Source organism: Pan paniscus, chromosome 8 (genome assembly GCF_029289425.2).
Source record: "Pan paniscus chromosome 8, NHGRI_mPanPan1-v2.0_pri, whole genome shotgun sequence".
Lineage (NCBI taxonomy): Eukaryota > Metazoa > Chordata > Mammalia > Primates > Hominidae > Pan > Pan paniscus.
The window spans coordinates 40655743-40679235 of NC_073257.2; the positions used below are offsets into that span (position 1 = coordinate 40655743).

General features: G+C 42.1%; 1 protein-coding gene across 6 annotated transcripts in view; it reads right to left on the reverse strand.

Moving 5' to 3' along the window:
• Window positions 1-12509, reverse strand: part of LOC100973318 (outer dynein arm-docking complex subunit 2) — a 214484-nt gene extending 201975 nt beyond the window's left edge. For 2 of the 6 annotated variants that reach the window (XM_055092536.1, XM_055092538.1), the window contains exons 1-4: window positions 11419-12341; window positions 9184-9258; window positions 8453-8715; window positions 923-1080 (exon numbers count right to left, since the gene is read on the reverse strand). The gene's annotated coding sequence lies outside the window, so the exon portion shown is untranslated. Of the gene's footprint in view, window positions 1-922; window positions 1081-8452; window positions 8716-9183; window positions 9259-11028; window positions 11056-11418 lie in introns of those variants that run through there. The other 4 variants (XM_055092543.2, XM_034930194.3, XM_055092539.1 and 1 more) reach the window with 3 other exon arrangements.
• Between the last annotated feature and the right edge of the window lie 10984 nt (window positions 12510-23493).

A 23493-nucleotide genomic window follows, 5' to 3' on the forward strand; every position in this document is an offset into this window, starting at 1 on the left:
TATTAACTACCTTCTTGAATTCAGCTTTACTCTTCAAGACTTGATACCCTCGCCTAATAAGGAGTAATAGGCAAGGCATAAAAAGAGGTTGCCATCCTGAGGTTAGCATCTAAAAAATAAAAATAAAAAAAGACCATCTTCCCATCTCACACAGAAATAGGCAGAATTCAAATACCTTGTGCCAGAAACCCATTGGTCACATAATTCCAATAAAGCAGGACACATACATTATCACCTATGATTAGGTACTTCTACTCATAAGAAACATTTACCACACAATTACAGCAGGCAACCACATTCATTTTTTGCATGTTAGATGATTAGATGATAGTGTGAACATCACATATTTTTAAGAAGAAGAAAAATATTTGCCACAAAGTTGAATGACTGTAACTATTCACAGAAGGCTGTGAAGCCCACAGTGGAATATGGCTGAGAAAAGTGGAAAGGGAGACTATTAAAGGCTGTCTCTGCTAAAGAAAGAGCCTACATTCATTTTAAAGGAAATAGATTGTCATTCAATCTATTCCTTGGCAGTATGCCGAGAGAGAGTGGATTCAGAGGCCGGCCCTTGTCATCTGTCTTCTCTCCTGACACTGACCTAACAGGCTACAGCCCCCTGTGCTTTCCAGAAGCTGAAAAGGTTGTCTTTCAAACCACATGCTAAAATCAGAAACCTAGAAACTTACCAGTGGTAAGGTAGCAGGCCTTTCATTTTAAAGCAGAAATTTGATAGGAGCATAATATTGCAGCCAAGGAAAATTAATAACATTTTCATGAAGTTGTACATTTGACTTTTTACCTTGTAGATTGTAGAATTTTTTTCAAGAGACTCTAACAAATGATCCTCCCACCCTTTCCCCACTTTCCCAGCAAGATTGTTTCTAAAAGTTCAAATCACAGACTGGAGCGTTAAGATCACCTTCAACACATGCTTGGGCTTCCTTCAACTTCCCAGTTTTGGCAATAAGTAACAGGCGTGACAGCTGCCCAAAGCTCCTAATTTTAATTTGTGGTACAGAGAGAAATAGCAAAGGCTGTCCATTTTTATCAACTTCTTCTGATTTGACTGTTGTTTCACTAAAAAATAAAAATAAAAAATTGAAAGCTTCATGCTACCTAGAGGTCAGTAGAAGTTAAATTTAAGACATTTAGACAGATTATTCCTATATCTCATTATAAAATACAGAAAATATAAATACATCTGGTTAGCAGCTCATCTGTTTTCCCACTTTCTTCCACACTCAAACTCTTAAATCCTCAAACTTACCAGCAAGCCTAGTGACCAATAGGATATAACCAAGGAAGAATTTTTTTTTTTTTTAGCAATTTCTTGAATTCACAATTGAACTCAAATAGTCACAGTTTTTGTTTTTGTTTTCTAAAATGTGTTGATTTCTGGCATCTTTTTAAAAATCATTGGTTCTGCAAAACCCTTCATGCTTTGGGGAGTTTTAATGTTATTTTATTTATAAAATTTTTACACCACAGTAATTAGTGGTTAGGGGTTTTCTTGGCTACACTGTGTTTATGAACAAAAAAGCTATGAAAAAAAAAAGCAAACTGAAGGCAAACTAGATCCTCTCTGAATTCCTTTCCCACTCTAAACTTCTTTATTTGGTTTGCCTTGGGGTAATAGGCAGTTTTTCTAAATGGATTCTTCCTGATCAAAAGTTATTGAGTCTCCTAGCTTTGTGTTTCCAACCATTTTAATGATTTTTCTCAGGTGGGCATTTTAAAAATATTAAGATGTTTTCATGGAAGTGATATTTCTATAGATTTCTACCACTTACAACATTAACTAAACTGTCTAGGTTTTGTATTACAGGAGGCTATCTCTGATGAAACTCCTGACACCTTAACACCTGATCTAGCTTTTTTTTTTTTTTTTTTTTGAGACAGAGTATCCCTCCGTCCCCGGGATTGGAGTGCAGTGGCGTGATCTCGGGTCACTGCAACCTCTGCCTCCTGAGCTCAAGCAATCCTCCCACCTCAGCCCCCAAGTAGCTGGGACTAGAGGCACATGCCACCATGCCTCGCTAATTTTTGTATTTTTAGTAGACAACGGGGTTACACTATGTTGGCCAGGCTGGTCTTGAATTCCTGAGCTCAAGGGATCCACACACCTCGACCTCCCAAAGCACTGGGATTACAGGCGTGAGCTACCACACCTGGCCTGATCTAACATATTTTGAATTGCAATGTAGATACATAGATGTAAAATGTTGCTAGTTCATCAGAAAAAGTAAATCTGACCAACCCAGATTACTTATTACTGATGATCTCACTAGAATAAAAATAAGAGGATAGGAACTAGGGGAAACAGAATAATGTTCACATCTGAATCCCCAAAACCTATGAACATGTCACCTTACATGGCAAAAGGGACTTTGCATAGAAATTAAGTCAAGGATCCTGAGATGGGGAGACTATTCTGGGTATTTGGAGGAAGCCAAACATAATCACCAGGGTTCTTATAAGAGGAAGACAGGAGGGACACAGGCAGCGACGGGGATATGCTGATGGAAGCAGCGGTCAGAGTGATGTGGGGCCATGAGCCGTGAGTCATGAGTCAAGGAACATAGGGGCCTCTAGAAGCTGGAAAAGTGAAGAATAAATTCTCCTTGATCCTCCGGAAGGAATGCAACCCTGCCGATGCCTTGATTTTAGCCCTGCAGGTTCATTTTAGACTTCTGACCTCTAGAACTGTAAGATAATACATTTGTGTGTGTTAAGCCATTAGGTTTGTGGCAATGTGTTACAGCAGCAAAAGAGGGCTCACAGAGGGACTTTATGAGTCCGATTCTGCTGGGTGCAGATAGGGACTGCCCCTATCTCCAGCACTTCAGATAGGAACTGCATATAGAAGACATTTAGTAAACACTTGGGGAATAAATTAATGAATAAAATATTTCTAGACTTGCCAATGACATGCATTGTTCACAAAATGTATATTTTCTCTAAAATTAAGCTTCTGGAATAATGCCCTTAGGACTTAAGAGATTTCTTAAAGGCCTGTTACCTAAAGGTTACTCACATCAAGGGCTGGCCACCACACGAAGTGGATGGTGAGAGGACTAAGTAACAGGCTGACCGAATACCAAAGATACCAAGCTACTTAACTAGAGAGAGTGAAACTCCTGGTGAGAAACCAAAGGGCACAGGTGACATTTTTCATTGCTCCCACCAGTTGAAGCCTGTAACTTAACAGAGAAGTCAGAAATAAAATGCCAGCTATCTTAACCAGGCATGGTGGCACCTGCTTGTGGTCCCAGCTACTTGGGAGGCTGAGGTGGGAGGATCACTTGAGCCCGGGAGGCAGAGGTTGCAGTGAGCCAACATCACACCACTGCACTCCAACCCGAGTGACAGAGTGAGACCCCCTCTCAAAAAATAAAATAAAAATAGATTTGAAAAATAAAAAACACCAGCTATGGACAAGATTTTGAAGAGGAAGTTTCAGTTTTCAGGCTCACAGTTTCTAACACCTGAAGAATGAGCTCTTGGAAAGAAAAATGCTGCACTCACCTTGGGAAGATCAGGAAGAATGAGCTATCAAACACTCCAGTGACCTGATGGAGACACTTTTAAACCAGAATCGTGGAAGGGAGCTAAAAATTCTGTTTATACTCTAAAGCAAGAAAGCAGAAAAGTGTCTTTTTTCTTTAATCCTCAGTATCGAGTTTAGTGTCCTTTTTTTTTTAAGAGACAAGATCTTGCTCTGTCACCCAGGCTGGAGTGCAGTGGCACAATCATAGCTCTCTGCAGCCTCGAACTCCTGGGCTCAAGGGATTCTTCTCCCTCAGCTTCCCAAGCAGATGGGACTACAGCCACACGCCACCACACCTGGCTGTTTATTTATTCATTGGTCTGTTTATTTATTTATTATTTATTTTTTAGAGACAGGATCTTGCTATGTTGCCCATGCTGGCCTTGAACTCCTGGGTTCGAGTGATCCTTCCATCTCCACCTTCCAAAGTGCTGGGATTACTGGCATGGGCCACTGCACCCGGCCTCATTTAGTGTCTTACTACTTAATAAATGTATGTCTAAATAGTAACATAGAAAATAAGGCTATAGCTAAGAAACTAGCAGTTCTCAGGGACAAAAAATAAACAGCTCAGTAACAAAACTTATGGCCACTGACCCTACTACTGTGACTTAGAAATTTTACCAAAATGCAATAATTATTGTCTCATAAAACAATATTATTTTATAGGTTGAGTGTAACCTTAGAGATCATGTAAATTCAGCCTTTCATGATATTGATCACAAAGCTAAGGTCCAGAAAGGTATAAATTGTGTGTGAATTGTGCATTCTTGAGGGGAAGACAGCCATTGCTCTGGTGACCTGACTTCCTGTCCCAACTCCTACCAGAATATATTTTTATCTCGATGCATATATATCACTGAGATGCAGTGGAGTGAGATTTAAAAATAAAATATGGCAATATTATAGCACATTTGATTCAAAATCATACTGTAGTTCTACCAGAGAAGGAAAAAAAATCAGGTAATAACATTTTCGCCATGTGATTCTGAGTGCTTATCCAATTTATAAATTTCCCAAGCTACATTAGAAAGAATCAAAGTGCCTTGGTTCTATGTACCACAGACGGTATTGCCATTGAGTGGTGTCATTTGTTCTTAGTTTACAGCAAATTTAAGCTTCATTCTGAGGTGTTTTAGGAAGACTATTAATTTCATCCTGTCTGATAAGAACAAAAGCAATTGCAAATGATAATACAAAGAGACCTATGATGTCCATGAAATGAAAGTAGAGCTATTTGACCCCCAGCCCCCACCCCAAAATTAAACATGGAAAGATGATGACAAATGTTATAACATGATGAAAACACTGGGAATCATTCTAAGGAAAAGACCATCACGTAACATGAACAGGGCTATGCCCATCTATTCAACTAATAACGATCTGCACAAAAGGACAGAAGGCAGTTGATGAAACATAAAACCTTTCCAGTGTGTGACTAAAGTATCAGTTTCAGTATCAGATTCTCATTAGCCTAATCAGAAAAAGGATGATCAAACTTTTATTGACTGTTGCCCACAGTGCATTTGGAATGTGCAACATCAAATGAGAACTAAGGCCACAAATATAAATATATTGCCATCAATGTCTGCAGAGACCAACAAAAAAGGGGTAGCTTATCTACTTCGGCAGAATTTCAGCGTAGATAAAACAACTTGTTTTGGAACAAGAGGCCTGAGAGGTCTACCCACAAGGAGAGGCATCCGCCTTTACTTTAAAGTATCCAAGGACATTCCTATTTGGTAGAAACACATCCAGAGACTCCAAGCTCAAATCCTCCAGGATAATCTTGGCCTTACACATGGATGCCCAGACCTGAGTCCTGTCTGGAAGGAAAGTAGCTTCCCCACTTTCAATAAATGTATAATAGTGTACTAACAGCAGAGAAGCCAGAAGAGTGTGCTTGGTCCAAAGGGCAATGAATGAGGTCATGGGGACTGTTTTGATAATAAATTCTTTGGGTAATTGAGAATATCTCTTGTTGACATTACTTGTTCTCATAGCAAACACTGAGTGGCTACGGGTTACTGAACTTTCTTTGGTTTGGGGAGTAGACCAAGGGGCATAGTCAAGACCTGGATGTTAAAGCATCTGGTACTTTCCATTAAGACCAAAATCTCAGCTGTACCCTTTGCCTTCTTCAAGGAACTCTTGGTTTTCATCAGAGCCAGGCAAGCATGGTTTCCTTCAAATACAACAGCAATACCTCTCTCTACCCTTCCAGCATCAAAGATATCAATAACGGTCAGACACAAAAAGAATGGATTGAGAAATTAGCCCAAGGAAAAGTTGCATAGTAAATGTGACAGAAATATAAAGATTAAGGGGTAATTGTTTCAAAATGTCAAAATGCCCTTCTCAGGAGGGAACACTGTGCATAAAGACTGCATGCAGAGCTGGGCACAGCAGCTCAGGTCTGAAATACCAGCAATTCAGGGGGCCAAGGTAGAAGGATCTCTTGAGGCCAAAAGTACAAGACCAGTCAGAGCAACATGGTGAGATCCTGTCTCTACAAAAAAATAGAAAAATTGACCAGGCATAGTAGTATGTGCCTATAGTCCTAGCTGCTTGAGGGGCTGAGGTGGGAGGATCCACTGAGCCCGGGAGTTTGAGCTGCAGTGAGCTATGATCATGCCACTGCAGTCCAGCCTGGGCAACAGAGCCAGACCCTGTCTTAAATAAATACATAAATAACTGTGTGCTGAGATATAAGAATGGAAATAAGGCAAAAAGAATCTGGACAAGAATAGGGGGAAATAGTGATAGATTTGAGAGGTGTGTGTCACAGCCCACCTAACTAGGGGTCAGGTGTGATCACGTCTGTGCTTGGAGCACAAAATTTGTACAAAGGCAAAACAATCATGATATTCTTTTCTGTCATCTGCTTTAAATGCATTTTTATTAAAAAAATATTAATTTTTTTTTGAGATGGAGTTTCTCTGTCACCCAGGCTGGAGTTCTGTGGTGCAATCTCAGCTCACTGCAACTTCCACCTCCCAGATTCAAGCAATTCTCCTGCCTCAGCCTCCCTAGTAGCTGAGATTACAGAACGTGCCACCACACCCGGCTAATTTCTGTATTTTCAGTAGAGATAGGATTTCACCATGTTGGCCAGGCTGGTCTTGAACTCCTGATCTCTGGTGATCTGCCCACCTCGGCCTTTCAAAACGTTGGGATTACAGGTGTGAGCCACCGTGATCAGCCAAGTAGTTAATATGTTTTTAATTTGTTTTACGTAGGAGATCATATTTCAAAGGTTAGGAAAAAAGCTGAACAATACAGAAATGACAAGCACTTCTGGAGAAAGTTACCACTGGCACAGTTAGAAATAAAATGCACCATTAAAAAAAATAAGATTTCAGGCCAGGCATGGTGGTTCACACCTGTAATTCTAACACTTTGGGAGGCTGAGGCAGGCGGGTTGCCTGAGATCAGGAGTTCAAGACCAGCCTGGGCAACATGGGGAAACCCCGTCTCTACTAAAATACAAAAAATTAGCCAGGCGCGGTGGCAGACGCCTATATTCCCAGCTACTTAGGAGGCTGAGGCAGGAGAATCGCTTGAACCTGAGAGGTGGAACTTGCAGTGAACCAAGATTACACCACTGCACTCCAGCCTGGGCAAAAGAGCGAGACTCTGTCTCCAGAAAAAATAAATAAATAAATATGACTTCAAACAACTCAGAGAGAAGGCTGACCAATAGAATAATTAAAGAGCTCTTGAAATACAGTTTAAGAATGGTTTTGCTGCAGTTCTAAAAATGAAATTCTGACTTTATTCTCACAAATAATCCCAAAGGGAGAAAAGGGAAAAGGCATCTACAGGAAGCTTTGGCTAGCTAGGGAACTGTTTTTGATATGATCAGACTTTAAAAGTTCATATCCAGAACAAAGAAGAACAAGGTGGTAGAAAATAGAATGCCTAAGGTGCAAAATAAACTGAGGCTGGCAAAAATATATATATGTGTGTGCGTGTGTGTGTGTGTGTGTGTGTATTTGTTAGCTTACTTATTGTATAATTATAATGCTTAATGAACTAATACATTCTTATACAATTATATTTAATTTGTTCACATAATTTATGCGTATGTGTATGTATATATATATTTTAGCCATGTTTGAATGAGATAGATTGAGAGTTCACTGTTTGAGACAGAAGTAAATTTTTTTTCATCTCAGATTTGAAAGGCTGTAATCTGAGGACACCAGTAATTCTTAAGAATTCTCTCCCTTATATTGAGCAAAATCAAAATTCATCATTCATCACCCCTCCCCGCCGCCTCCTGCTTCTAGCCCAGGAATTGATCAATTTAAATACCAGAAGAGATTTCATCTACATCAGAGGTCACGAAACCAATGGCTCCTGGCATCTGGCAGGTAATACGGAAGTACCCCATACATTTATAGAAATAAAATTCAGAAGAATATGGATGACCTGGTGTGGTGGCTCATGCCTGTAACCCTAGCATTGTAGAAGCCTGAGGCAGGAGGATCACTTGAGGCCAGGAATTTGAGACCACCCTGGGCAACATAGTGAGACCTCATCTCTAAAAAGTATATATATGTGTATATATATCTCCACATATAGGTGGAAAGGCCAGGCATAAAGCAGCAATGGATGTTGGCAGTGTAGTGACCTGGATAACGGATGCCCTGTTAAAAGAAATTTACCCACAAAAATTAAAATTTTGTTTAATTTGAAAAATTTAAAACTTAGAAAGATACTGTGTTGGCCAAGCTGAATATCCTCAGACTTCACCTGTGTGTCTCTGGTTTTCATTCCCTGGTTTAGAGGGCTTCTGAGGTTCAGAGAGGTTAGGTGACTTGCCCCCAAACCTAGAACCAATTGATAATACTATGTACAACGAAGATATCAAATCCTAGAAGCAAGTAACTGGCTTACCTGACAACATAACCTGATTCAAATGCTGAGGGCGCCAAACTTGTGTTCCATTCAAGTGGTTCCACAAAAACAAATTTTGCCTCTTGAGGATGTTTATAGATAAAACTCTCCACAAACACAATAATTTCTTTCAATATCGCTTCATTTAGAGGGGTGATTTCGAGGATTCCAGTTCCATGTCCGGCAGCAGTCCACTGCGTCAATTTCCTCAGAGCCACACCCAGGGGATCCGCCAGTGCTCAGACCTGAGCTTAGCACACGCACTACATCAGAGCAGAAAGAGAAAGAGACAACAGCATCCACCTTTTCCTTGGAACATTTTTCATTCTCAAGACTTTAAACTAGTACTCCCCATCCCACATTTTGCTTATTAATCTTGGAAGGTTCTTTTAACATTATCTAATTGCTCTTCAGTTCAATGAAGTAGTAAACCAGCACTAGATAAAACTGACTAGTATTTAAGAAATTTCCGGTATTTGCCCTGAAATTAATAACTTCTTTCTAATTTCCCTAGGGCCTAAGAGAGAGGATTCAAACAGATAGGCATAAAACCCAAACAGAAAACTCCAAGAGTGGAAAAAAAAAGAAGTGGAAGAGGTTTATATTAAGGGCTTTTGTTCACAGCTCTGTTGGGAGCCAGCAGTTTCAGGGACAAACATTCCTTTCAGCCAGGACACACATTGTTTAGAATTACACTATTAAACTGAATACTGTTATCCCGACTTTCTTACAGTGATAATATCTGCATCATCACAATGATGACTGAAGAACATGATTCTGGTAGCTCTGGTTTCCCCAAGTGCCTTCTGAGTTAAAAAAGAAAAAGAATAAGAACAGTATTGTGAAATATAATTTTTTTTCTGAAAATTGATACAGGACACATTGATCCTATTACCAGAATATCTGGACAATCCAAATACTATTTTCCCTGCCTGTATATCCTGCCCAGATGACATTTTACTGTAATTCATAACCTTCTTAAGAGTTAATGCGAGAGATGTAGGAATAAGTGAGACTCTTTCAGCCTTTTTATCTAAATTAGTTATCAGAAGAGTCTAGCAGTAAAATTTAAAACCAATTCAAGTGAGACAAATTTCACATTGGCTAAATAGAAATTAGTCTGTAAAAGAAGATCTTTTAAAAAGTAACAAAATCTGTAACGTTAAATAAGAGCCAAGTTAGAAAGCACATTCTGACTTCATAATGAACATTTAATGCTTTTTTGGCAGATAATCTATACTTGTTTCTTTTCTCATTTGTATAGCACTTATTGATAAAATCTTTCTTCCAGAATATTAGAAGAATGGTTATACGGTTAAATATAGAATAAAATTGGCTTTTTTCTCCCATCATTATTACAAAGGCTTAAAGTACAAAGATTAGACTTGGAGATTTTACATTCTGTACTGTATTAAATCTTTGAACTATCTATTAAATTCAATCACAGGAGATCACTGGATGGCAACAGGGCAGTACTTCCTGCTGATAAAGAGTATAGAAATATCATAGAGATGTCTAGTTATCAACATGATAGGAAAGGGGGCATTATCGGCCTTTAGTGTTGAGGACCGACAATGTAAAATATCCTTCTGTGCAGGACAGTACCTCAGAAGGAAGAATTCTGCTGTAACCTCCAGGCATCTAGTAAGTGAAAAACTTCAGATAAGCACTACCTGAGCCTAGAATTTTTCTGCACTTTGCAAAAATTGCAGAGTATTTTGTCACAGTTTTATTACACCCTGAATTTTCCAGAATTGTAGCTACCATAAATGAAAAGAAGGTTGTACATACTTTGTTTTACATGGAATTTTACCAAGAGCTCAGCATTTTGGAAAATGACACCATTGATGGCAATGTTATTTGAGAAATTTAAGTTGCAATGGCACATCTGTATCAGTCTGCATTTGGGGCTGCTGTGTTCACAGTCATTCTGTGTAAGGCTGGACATCTGACTACTTCCCTATATATTCTAGTGTAGTGGTACTTGAGCGTTTACATGCCAATCTTTTCTTACAATTATTTTCTTTCATTTTACAGTTAGCACACTATCAATATTTAAAACTATATTAAATATGTAAGATTATAATCTATGATATTGATTTCAGGATAGCAAAGCAGCCTTACAACATACATGTTATAAAAACCAAGTACTGGATCAGATAGGGTGGAGAACAACTGATCCAGACATATATACCAAAGTGGTCATGAAATAAAGCGTAGAAATTAGTGCACGAATTTGTTCTGGGTGTTTGTTTTAGTATTCTAGCATTTTGTTTCTATTGCTAACCGATGAGAAATGCTTTAGATTTAAACACATAAACATGTTCTGATGTGTATGTGTGAGACTCTTGAATTTCCCATTGTTGTGTAAAATAAGTGCAAATCAGTGTAAAATAGTGTGAAATAAGTGCAAATAGCTTTATCTTATACAAAAAGGCTTAGGTGAAAGTTCTGTCTGTCTTTAATCTTAAGTATAACATTTGTTTTGGTAATCTTATAAAGATTGCTTCTTGCACATTTTTAAAGAAAAAATGCGAAATTAAATAGATTATGTAACGCTATGGTAGTCAACATACCATATAGTAACTTCTTGAAGGACCCTTAACACAGAATTAAGAAATGCAAAATCGTTATTTTCGTCAAGATAAATTTTGACAGAAATGTAACATTTGAATCTATTCAAATTGTATTTCCAAGTCTAGTGAACCGTAGGAATGCACAAGTTTTATTCAAGAAGGTTGGTGAGTTTAAGAAAACCTCAGGGTGGCCTATGACAATCCAGAAGGCAAGATCAATGTTATTAGAAAATAAATAAATAAATAAATGGTGTTCAAAAATGGTCGGTATAACTCAAAACTAAGATTTTAAAATCAAGACCAGTTGCTCCCCGGTTTCTACCCATTGCCAAGCTCTTTTGGCTTAAGAACCATAGTTAAAATGAATCCATGTAAATACACAGCACATACCTTTGAAGTAAAGAAAGTAAGTTTAAAGATTAAAAGGAAAAAAGTTTTGGTTACGTGTTTACATAAACTGGGATGTTTACATAAACTGGGAATCACTTAACACTCATTTTTCTCTTTATCCAATAGATACCACAGATTGTTTTTCTTTGTAAAGGTCAATCTCAAGCTTCCAGCATCATTAGTGAAATGAAACCCATTCGGGAATCACATCGTTAACACTTAAACAGAAGCACAACCGAATTCTTTAGGGGGCTATGGAAAGGCAGCCATCAGCTCTGAGATCTATGAATGTGATTGGTAACATCCACCGGGAGTCCGCGCATACACTGCTTTCTGAGAATGCAGAAGTTACTCAGTAAGACCGACAGAAAATCGAACTTTTAGACATGACATGAACAGGGCCCTAAGTAAAACCAAAGCTAAGCCTAGTGTGGGATGACGGCCCCCACCAGACTCGTTACAAGAAGGGGGCGTCAGAGCTGAGACCCTAAGTTTCCAGGAATGGATTCGGTAAGGGGACGAGGAGGGAAGGGACGGCGAAAACCACGCTGGGAGCGGGAGGCAGAGCTGCAAAGGGCGGAGGAGAAAGACGGGCTGGGGGAAGGAGAGGCAGGGAAGCGGCAGGAGAAGTGGAGAGCGGATCCGGGAGGTGATGGGGCCGGGGTAGTGCAGAGAGGGGCGCAGGGACTGAAGAGCAGACGGTCCCCAACCTAGGGCCGAGGCAGGGTCTCGCGGGGAGGAAGGAGTGAGATGGGGCTGGGAGAGAGAAGGGAAGGGGGCGGGTCTTGGTCCCCGGGAGGGAAAGGGGAGCAGGCGAGAGCGGCAGCGGCGGGGCCAGAGAGCTGCCTCTGTTTCCCGGTCCACGCGGCCAGCTGCAGAACCCCTGCGGGGGTAAGCGTGGAGACCCCCAGCCGCACTCACCTGCAGCGCCCTGCCCCCCACAGTCGGCGCCCGCCTGTTGCTAGGACGCGGGTCAACACTGCGCGCCCGGCGGCCGCGCACGCCTGCGCCCTTGTGGGAGGCCTACAGGGCCCGTGCCCTCCCCCGGGCGCCGCCGCCGCCGCCTTCCGCTCCCAGCCTCACCCGGCCGCGACCGCAGCCCAGTCCGTTACCCTGGTCTCGGGACCTCCGCGCATCCAAGATTCCCGCGGACCCGTTGCACCGAATGCCCGCGCCAGAGACGCTCTGCGCCCGCGCTGGGTTCCACCCGCCCCGGCCACCTGCTGCTTTCCGCTCGGCCCCTCCCGGGAAACACTTTTATTCAACTTTGCATCTCCCTTTCTCAGACACTTTTATGCAACTCCCGAGTGTGCATCCTAACTCACTCCACGCGGTGGGAAAGGTTGACTTTGACAGAGGTCGTGAGCAGTTGCGGGGTCGGCGGCAAGTTAGCAAAAAACTTAAAATGGAGCAGAAAGGAAACAGAAAATATTCCTTAGAAACCCCTTTTTACATTTTTCCACAGGCTTCCAGACAAGTGCTTTGTATGTACCTGAAATCTTCACTGAGTACCCCCAAATAGCATAGGGCTTCTCCTAGGATATTTGAGGCTTACATGTTTCTCTCCAAAAAAACAAATATGATAGAATACTCTGATACTCACCGGGAAAGCAGAAAGCGCTCTTCAATAGGGCAGAGGATCGGAGTGAAATGAAAACATGTCCCCCATCTCTTTTTTTAAATGGCCTTTACCTTTGTCCATTAAGATGGTTTTGACCCCACCTCTAGACACCCTACCAGCAAGAACCCCAACTGGAACACCAGTGAGGGATAAAGGAGTGGGAATATTGAGGTGGGGGTGGATGGGGAAGAATGCACTATCTTGGGGTGGGGGGACACGGTGTTTAAGGACCAATGCCGGAGCATTTAGGATGATGGGGTGTTTAGGAATTAAAACTGGATTCTTTTCCGGATGCCAAAGAGGCAAATGTGGAATGATGTTAGGATATCACCTGTCATAATATTATACGGATTCAGCTCAAAGCAGAACCTTTCTGCAAACACGTAGGGATATGAGGTATAGATATTTGTCCTTTGTTTTGGGTTTTTTGGAGGGTGGGGGACGAAGTCTGGCTCTGTCACCCAGGCTGGAGTGCAGTGGCACGATCTCGGCTCACCGCAACCTCTGCCTCCCATCTCGGCTCACCGCAACCTCTGCCTCCCATCTCGGCTTACCGCAACCTCTGCCTCCCGGGTTCAAGAGATCCTCCCCCCTCAGCTTCCTGAGTAGCTGGGATTACAAGAATGCGCCGCCATGCCCGGCTAATTTTTGTACTTTTAATAGAGACGAAGTTTCACCATGTTGGCCAGGTGGGTCTTGAACTCCTGACCTCAAGTGATCCACCCACCTTGGCCTCCCAAAGTGCTAGGATTACAGGCATGAGCCACCATGCCTGGCCTGTTTTGGGTTCTTTTCTTCTCTTTTTGAAAGTGCGAAAGTTGTTAGGAATGGAATAGTTTCACCTAAAGGAGTTAACTACCTGCAGAGAAGCTTAGACTTGCAACCAGTGAGAAAGGGGCTTATGCTAATAGGTATACAGAGAAGCCCTTTTAAAAATGGGTGGATTACAGTCTGAGACAACAGCATCACACCTGTGGCGGTAATGCAGGTCACAACCTGGTGAGGAGCAGAGGGCATCCTTCAGAAGGATCCTGGAGTAGTCCCAGTCCTGGAAGCAAGGAAGCTTCTGTGGGTACTTTAGTTCCTCTGCACATTTTAATCAGCTGTATGACATAAGGGAGCATTACTGGGTCCAATGTGGCTATGCCAGCCAGAGATCTTCCAAGTTCAGGACATTTCACCTTGGTTTGCAAAGCTGGAAAAAGCCAGAACCCACCAAGATCTGAGCAACTATGTCTTTGTTTGCCAAATTCATGCCAAGTTGCTTAATCTGATGCCAAAATGTGAATTTATTTTACTGGATATTTTCCAAGCAAAAATAACTTAATAATATTTAAATCTGAAGAAGTCCCAGTCGCCTCTTTCCAATTTTTCCTTGTCGTGATGAAACACTACCTGGGCCCAGTCACTCCCTGAAGGATTTATCATGACTTGTTGTTGTTTTTTTTTTTTTTTTTTTTGAGACGAGGTCTCATTCTGTCACCCAGGCTGGAGTGCAGAGTGCAGTGACATAATCATAAGCATAGCTCACTGCAGCCTCTGATTCCTGGGCTCAAGTGATCCTCCAGTCATGGCCTCCAAAAGCACTGGGATTACAGCCATGAACCACTGTGCCTGGCCATAACTTGTCTTTGCCTTGTTGCTCATCTGCTACCCCTACAAGGTAAGCTTTATGAAAATAGGGAGCTTTTCTGCCTCCTTCAAGTCTGTACTCCTAAGATCTAGAAGGATGACTGGCACATAGAAGGAGCTAAATTCATGAATCGCCTAGTCAAAGATGCCTTGCTTCCTGACACTCTTCACCAAGCACCAGAAAGGCAAGGCCCACATTTTCTTAGGGTTAACAGAACCAGCCTGAGGATTCTAAGTAGCCGTGATCTTGGAAAGAGCCTTCATCACTGAGAGCACACCCAGGGTTTGCTGTACCAGAGGCCTTTACCAGCCCTGCCCATGGCTAGAGTGCAAGCACATGGTGCAGCGCTGTCCACTGAAACTTTAGAGAAAATCTGCCACGGGCTCCTGGGAAAAACTTGATAGTTTTTGGTCCACCTCTGCAACATTATGTCATCTACAGCAGGGGCCCCACCCACACGCCACATCTTCTGTCAGATCAGCAGTGGCATTAAGTTCTCATAGAAGCATGAACCCTACTGTGAACTGTGCATGAGAAGGATCTAGGTTACAAGCTCCTAATGGGAATCTAATGCCTGATGATCTGTCCCTGTCACTCATCCCCCCCAGATGAGACCATCTAGTTGCAGGAAAACAAGCTCAGGGCTCCCACTGATTCCACGTTATGGTGAGTTGTATAACTATTTCATTATATATTACAATGTAATAATAGTAGAAATACAGGGCACAAGAAATATAATGAGTTTGAGTCATCCTGAAACCATCCCCTCCCCCACACCCTATCCATAGAAAAATTGTTGGCCATGACACTGGTCCCTGGTGCCAAAAATGTTGGGGACTGCCGATCTACAGGGATTCTTATGAAACCATCCACCCTGGCTTGGGCAAATCTGTTCCTCTCATGTATCAGAGAGTTCAGACACAGACTGCACACATTAATTTGCTAGGGCTTTTGTAACAAGGTATCACAGACTGGGGCGGCTTAAATACCAGAAATGTCTTATCTCACAGTGCTGGAGGTAGAAGTCCAAGATCAAGGTGTTGGCAGGATTGATCCCTTCTGAGAGCTATGGGGAATGAATCGATTCCAGGCTTTTCTCCTCAGCTTGTAGATGGTTGTTTTCACATTCATATGATGTTATCCCTGTGTGCTTGTCTCTGTACACAAATTTCTGAATTTGAGACAGGACCTAGGCTGGAGTGCAATAGTGCAATCACGGCTCACTGTAGCCTCGACCTCCCAGACTCAAGTGATCCTCCTGCCTCATCCTCCCAAGTAGTTGAGACTACAGGCATGCACCACCATACTCAGCTAATTTTCATGGGCTTTTTTTTTTTTTTTTGTAGAGATGGGGTCTCACCATGTTCCCCAGGCTGGTCTTGAACTCCTGGGTTCAAGTGATCTGCCTGCCTCAGCCTCCCAGAGTGCTGGGATTATAGGTGTGAGACACTCCTCTTGGCTTATTTCCTCTTTTTTTTATGAACACCAGTCATATTGGATCAGGACTCACCCTCATGAACTCATTTTAACTTGATTACTTCTATAGAAACCCTATGTTCAGTACGGTTGCACTCTGAGACACTAGAGGTTAGGACTTCAGCATACGATTTTAGGAGGACACAATGTCACACATAGCATTCTGTAAAGACGTGATCAGCAGGCTTCCAGGGCCCATTCATCTGTGTCAGAGTGAAGCCGACTAAGAATTTATAGGCCATAACCAGGGAGAAAGTAAGAGGCAAGGTTGGTTTAAGCATCCAGTACCTCAATCAGGAAAGGACTAAGACAGATGAAATAAACCTCCTGAGGTTTGCAGGGAATTACAGTCATTTATATTTTGTTGTAATGGGGGTAAGTCTCATTATAGGGCGGAATTGCCTCTCTGTGGAATTTTTTAGGAGTTTTCAACAGAAATTCCAATGAGAGAAAATTGCATGAAGTCTTACGAAGTCCTAAAAACCAAATTCACCAGATTCTACCCTCTCTCATAGATAAAGACAAAAAGTCAAAGAAGTGCAGCCTCAGCTGCCTCCCTTTGCCCTCTGATATTTCTCAGTGATGCATTGTGGACCAAGGCCCATGGCCTGGAAATGAAATGGCTCCTTCTCCTTAGATTCTAATCTCCTAGACATTCATTTACTCAATAAATGCTTTTTGGATGCCATTTTGTGCCAGGCACTCCATTGGCAGAACTCGATTATCCAATTCAAGTCCTGGCCAAAAAAGGAGCCTACTAAACTCAACTCAGAATTCCTGGACCAGAAGGAGAGCCACTGGCATGAAGCACAGTAGCAAAGGAGAGAAAGGAGAAGAGACTGAATCGGTGCGAAGGACTGCATGAGGTGGAACTTTTAAGCCATGATAACAATTGAAATATTCTTCCAAGAACAAATGAAAGTTACTGGAAGATTTTTAGCAGGGAGTGACGTGCTCCGATTTCTCTTGTTAAGAAGCTGTTCTGATTACACAGTGGAAGTAAACTAGAGAAATGCATGAGTAGAAAGAAAGAGACTATTAATAAGACACCTGGCCTCAGGTTCCCCTGAGAAATAGACTCTGAGATAGAGAAGGGCATGTAAGAAATGTATTGAGAAGTGCCCTCAGGAGACTGAAGGCAAGGAGATTAGACCGAGAGAGAAGCTGAACTGCCATGCAGCTACAACCATCCCACAGAGAGCCCTGAAGCTGGGATGGCCCAGCAGTTTTCCCATATTGAGGCAAAGGGGCTGGACCTTTAGATCTTCTCATCAACTGATCATTATCAGCCAGTCCCTGGGTGCAGGCTGTCCCCAGGAATAGGGCATAACTTTACTCTTTCAGTTGAGGGCTATCATCTGCCCATAATCCCCAGCAGCTGAGGGCAGGAGTGCTTTGGTCTTGGAGAGGTGGGATGGGGTCAGATATCTGGACAGTCCACAGCATCCCCTACTGTCCACCCCTTGCACAGCTGAGATCACTAGCATCATGCAATACAGCTCTGAGAGCGGTATCTGGGAGCAGCTCTTCCGGAATCCTGGTGGTCAGCTTTCCCTGGGGAAACTTACAAGTGAAAGATGAGACAAAATTGCAAGCCCTGGCTCTGCAGTTGGTCTCCAAGCCAAAACGTATCCATTTCTGCCCTCCTTTTCTGCCCATTCCAGATTCCCTGCATGTTTCACTAGCACTTTTGCTGATCTAGATGGTTTCCTTGGTGGGGGTGATCCTGACCCTCACTGCTGAGTTTCTGGCATCATGCCCTTCTCAGGTGGTGACTACTCTATACCTTTACCATCAAAACTGGGCAAAGACATCCTTACCCCACTTTGCAACAGCAACCTCCCTCTTCCTGATGATCCAGGTCAGTTTCTTCTATTGGGATTATGTCTCCTTCACTTGCCTTTTTGTCTCTTGCGTAAAGAGTCCAAAGTTACAAAATAGCCGCCATAACTTAAAGTTTTATGTCCCTTGGTGGAACATTCTCCTCTAGGAGCCGTGACCTCTAAATGTGCAGAATAGGCATCAGGTTCACTGGATACTGAGTGCATGGGGCCCTGCAGAGTGGAGACTTAAATCCAAGGTCATGGCAAAACATCTGAAGTTCATTGCCAGGACTATGATGGTACAGGAAGGGCCGTGGAGGGTACAGGACCCTCAAAGGAATCCTCACTGTAGATGGACTCATTGAGGACATTAAGCATCGGGGATACCATCAGGGGTACGATGAGAAGCCATGCCGCTGTTGACAGCAGGAAAGCTATGAAACCTGCCGGCAGTCCTACAGCACTGAAATGACTCGCAAGATCAGATTCCTGATGCAAAAGAATTGGACAGACCTGCGTCAGGACTGCTGAAGCCTTTGGATAGGACTCCCAGCATGAAAACCTTGTCCAGTTTATGTCTCCACCTGTTTTCTTTCTACAACTCCATTTTCTAGTACCTTTCTCTACAATAAACTCAATCACATATATGCAAGAAGGCCTGCACATAGAGAATGATCCCATTAGCCAGCAGTGCTCCTTTTCTTTTATTAAGTGAAAGAAGAAACTGAGTCCAAAAGTAGTCTAGGAGTACAATGGTGTTTGCCAGGGACTAGGAGAGGGGGCAGTGGGGAGTTATTGTTTAATAAGTACAGAGTTTCAGTTTGGGAAGATGAAAAAGTTCTGGAAATGGATGGTGGTGATGGTTGTGCAAAAATGTGAATGTACTTAATCCCACTGAACTGTAGACTTGAATGGTTCAGATGGTAAATTTTACATTTTTACTACAATAAAAATTTTTTATATCTTCAGAAAATATAAATGTGCAGAGCCCAGATCTGTGGTGACAGGAAGCACAAATTTTCCCACATGGTGGGTAAACTTGGCCACTTATTCCATCTCTTGGTTCTGGAACCCGTGCAATTTACCCTGAGGAGTCATAGCCCCATAGAATGGCTGTTGATTTGGGGCATATACTGCAGCCTGTAGGATGGCACCCCACCCTCATGGGGCCCCACTATCAAGCTCGCATTTCAGCCACACCTCCTAAAAGGCTCCATGGCTCTATTAGGGCAGTAGCCAACAGTAGAAACTGTGAAGATCTACTACTTTGGAGTAGACCTAAGTGCCCCTTCACTGAAAGTGTTGAGACCGGATGACCAAATATAAGAAGAGATGTAGAAGGTGACAGGGATGGAGGCTATGCATGGGTCCTTCTTGCTGACACCAGTCTGACCAATGCCACTGATAGTTTCCAGTCCACCAACAGCAGAAACTGACCTTTAATATGGCACCATTCCTGGAGAGACCAACTGGGGCCTGGTAGCAGGTCAATTACATCATATCCCTTCTACCTTGGAGGTGGCAAAAAGCTTCCTCCCTACTAGGGCTGACACGTCTTCCAAATGTGAGTTTGCCTTCTCTGCACACAGTGCCTCCACCAGCACCACCATCAAAATGTCTGCATCATGGGAGGGTCGCTTGAAGTCAGGAGTTTGAGACAATCCTGGGACACATAGTGTGACCCCTTCTCTACAAAACATTGTTTAAATAGCTGGGCATGGTGGCACATGTCTGTAGTCCTAGCTATGCAGAAGATTACTTGAGCCCAGGAGTTCAAGGCTACAGTGAGATGTGATTGCACCACCACACTCTAGCCTGGGCAACAGAGCAAGACCCTGTCTTGGAAAAAAAAAAAAAAAAGCCTGATTCACCCACATGATTACCTCAGATTCACCACAACAATGTATACCTCAGAAAAAGAGACTCATTTGAGACATCAAAGATGCAACAATGAAAGACATGGAATCAACCCAGATGCCCATCTGAGTTGGATAAAGATGGTTGGATTGGATAAAGAAAATGTGGTACATATACAACATGGGATACTACACAGCCAAAAAGAAGAATGAAATCATGTTCTTTGCAATTGCAGACCATTATTCTAAGTGAATTATTGCATAAACAGAAAACCATATAGCACATGTTCTCACTTATAAATGAGAGCTAAGTATTGGGCACCACAGACACAAACATGAGAACAATAAACACTGGCAATTCAAAAATGGGGAGGGAGGGGGAAAGGGTTAAAAAACTACCTATCAGGTACTATGTTTACTACTTGGGCAATGGGATTATTAGAAGCCCAAATCTTAGCATCATGCAATGTATCCATGTACCAAACTCTTACATGTACCCTCTGAATCTAAAATAAAACAAACAAAAAGAAAGATACAATAGGCTCGTGACTGTGACAGCCACCAGTCTTACCTTGGACCATGTCACCTAGAGACAGTCAGCCTGATAGCACAGAAGAATGACACATTGAGGGCTCAGGTAAGGTGCTAGTATGGCAGAACTCTTTTTAGGGCTGGGTCTCCATCCTCCAAGATGTGGCATATGCTCAGAATTAACAGTGGATGTGTGATACGCAGTGCTGTTTTCCTTCATTGTTAGAATTCCTAGGTGTGCAAAACAAGGAGTGAATCTTCTCACCAGAGCTCTCAGTGACCTACCTGCTTATGGAATTTGAGCTTCCAATTATCACTAACCTTGGGCTCTGCCAGACTAGAAGCTCTACTTGCCATGGGGAGACTCCATCCATCAGGGAATAGATTAAGGGTTCCATTGAACTTAAGGCTGTTACTACCACCTGGCTACGTTGGGCTCCTCATGCAAGTAAACCAGCAGGCCAAAAAAAAGGGGGGGGAGTTGGGGAGTTATTACACCCGTTAGGTCATGATTGGCCATGATTGCATGGGAGCTAGGGTGCTACCATCAGGAAAGAAGATGTTTAGAACCCAGGGACCCTGAGAATTCACTTCATTGCTCCTCCATGGCTTACAGTAACCACAGCATGATCAAGGCAAGGCAGCTAAGGGCTCAAACCCCTCAGAAACAGAGATCTGGGTCATCCCATCAGGCAAGCATCCCAGACCAGACAAAGTGTCAGCCTGAGGGCAAACGACATTTATAATGTGTGATCACTTTCTTCTTTCTAGCTTGTCTTCACCATTTCCTACCTGGGGGTTCACTCTAACCCTTTGGGTGAAAAAGAACAGGGAAGGAAAAAAAAAAGGAACAAGGAACCTGTTTAATTGTCTGGTCCTGCCATAAGCTAGCTTTGCATTCTCTGAACAAAGCCGAGGCTGGCTGTCGCTCTTGTGGGTATTTTTCTCGGCTCTTCAGAAACCTTGCCTGGTTGGTGTCCTTTCCTTTGTGTTTTGCTCCAACCCAGAACAAGCTTCTTTATTCTGGCTGTAGTCTTGGGAATCTGGCAGTTTACTGTCTGCTGAGGTCCTATAGCTGCCATCCCACCTCCATCTCCCCCAACCAGTGAATTTCCCTTCCCCCACCCCAACAGCCTAAATCTGATCCATGGGATGTACTCACACATTATTTGCCCAGCAAATTCTAGCAGTGCAGCTCGATGCCATCACTATAGAAGCTCTCTTGCTCTTTTCCATCAAAGCCACCAGACCCAGCCTGTCTCTTAACCCCAAGAATTCTCAGCTGGGAGTCAGACACTTGTCCACTCTGTCCTCCCCGACCCCTAACCACACAGGACATATATTTTGCCCTCTGAGTAGTCCCTTGAAGTCCCTTTTCTCCCTTCCCCTCTGAATTGATGTTGGGGGCCAAGAAGGTAGTGAGTAGAGAGGCAATGCCTTGGATGACTCTCCAAAGAGCTCCTCCCTGGAAATCCACTCATTTCCCTTCTATAACTTCAGTGTGAGTGAGTCAGGTAATTGACTTTCCAGTTATAGCTTTTACAGTTTTGTATCTTAGCCTTGTACCCCACTGTGGAATGAATTGTCTATTGTATCTTGAACCAGCGAAACAATTCTAACATCCTATTTCTTAGGTATACGTACAAACTGTGGATGGTTACACAACAGATCAATAATGCATATATATATTGCCTTAGGAAGTGAATGGATGGGGAAGAACTGTTAATTTTTAAATTTATTTTCCTCTTTATCTTTTAACATGTTAAAATGAGCCTATGTTCCTGTAGTAACAAAAATTAGGATGGTATAAGAGACAATGAACATAGAACCTATGAGTAAATTTAAATTTTATATATAATTAAAATTAGGCCATATATCAAATATCCAAGTATAATAGGTTATTTCATATATATCAAACAAAATGATTTTGGTTCTGAAATAAAGCTGTAGAATTTCCTTAAACATTTTGGCTTGAAGAAACTTCATGAAGAAAAAGTGTTCTCTCCAATCCTTATGTAGTATTTACATGTAATGAAGTTGGCTGGCCTTCTGACTAGGAAACTTGGGCAAGAAAATGATCAAAATGACTGGAATCTCAAATTGAATTTTGGGGGACAGGATAAGGATGTTATGAGCTTCAGTACTCTATTTTAAAAAAAAAAGGAAATAAATCCAGGAAAGTATATTGTCTACTCGGTTTGGTCAACACCTCTAGAAATGATGAAAGTGGTCATGGGCTCAATGGTGTTTTAAACCCACGTGCAACATTATGAAACTTCCAGTCAAATACAGTTATTGTGCACATCCCAAAAGCCCACTAAAATGACAGTGGGGAAAGAGAATGGGAGGAAGGAAGAAATAGACAAAACATGTCAACAAAATGTGAACAATAGAAAGCAAAATTATTAAACTAGCTTAGCAGATCAGAGAGAGATGAAACCTAAATGCTCCAAGGGGTAAAAGCCAACAAAAATATGTTTGTGAATCAGACTCCGGGAAGACTCAGAATTTCCAGGCATCTTTTTCTTTTTCCAGTTAACTGCAAATTAAATTTTCTTTGCCCAATCATCAAGTTTGACATAAACAATTTTGATATTTACAAAGATTCTTTCATACAAATCTGTCATAATTTCATATTGCTAGACATTGAGTTTAGTTGGTTTTTATTAGCAATAACCCAGAAATGAGTATATTTATTCTCAAATATTTATTATTATTTGGAAGTATATGATCCTAGAAGTTGAATTGGGTCAAGGGACATAAATACTTCTAAAGTTTTTAATGAATTTCACCAGATTGCTTCTCAGAGTTTTCGTCAATTTGTTCTCTATCTTCAGTGTTGGATATTTTTTTTTCTCACCGTGAACTATCCAGCACTGAAGTAGTCTTCTGAATTTCATAGCTCATTCTTGCTCTAATTTGAATTTATTTGGTTGTATTACTGGTAATTTATAGCATTTCAACATACTCTTAATTTTAGTATTTTGTCTTCTGTAAATTTTCTGTTCACACTTTTGGGAATCATCTCTTACGGCCAGGATAGAGGTGGGCTGAAAACAGGAAAACTGCTTGAAAGTCTTGTTCAAAGGGTAGCAGAAACCCATCTGTATTCTTTTTCTCATTAGACAAGTTTAT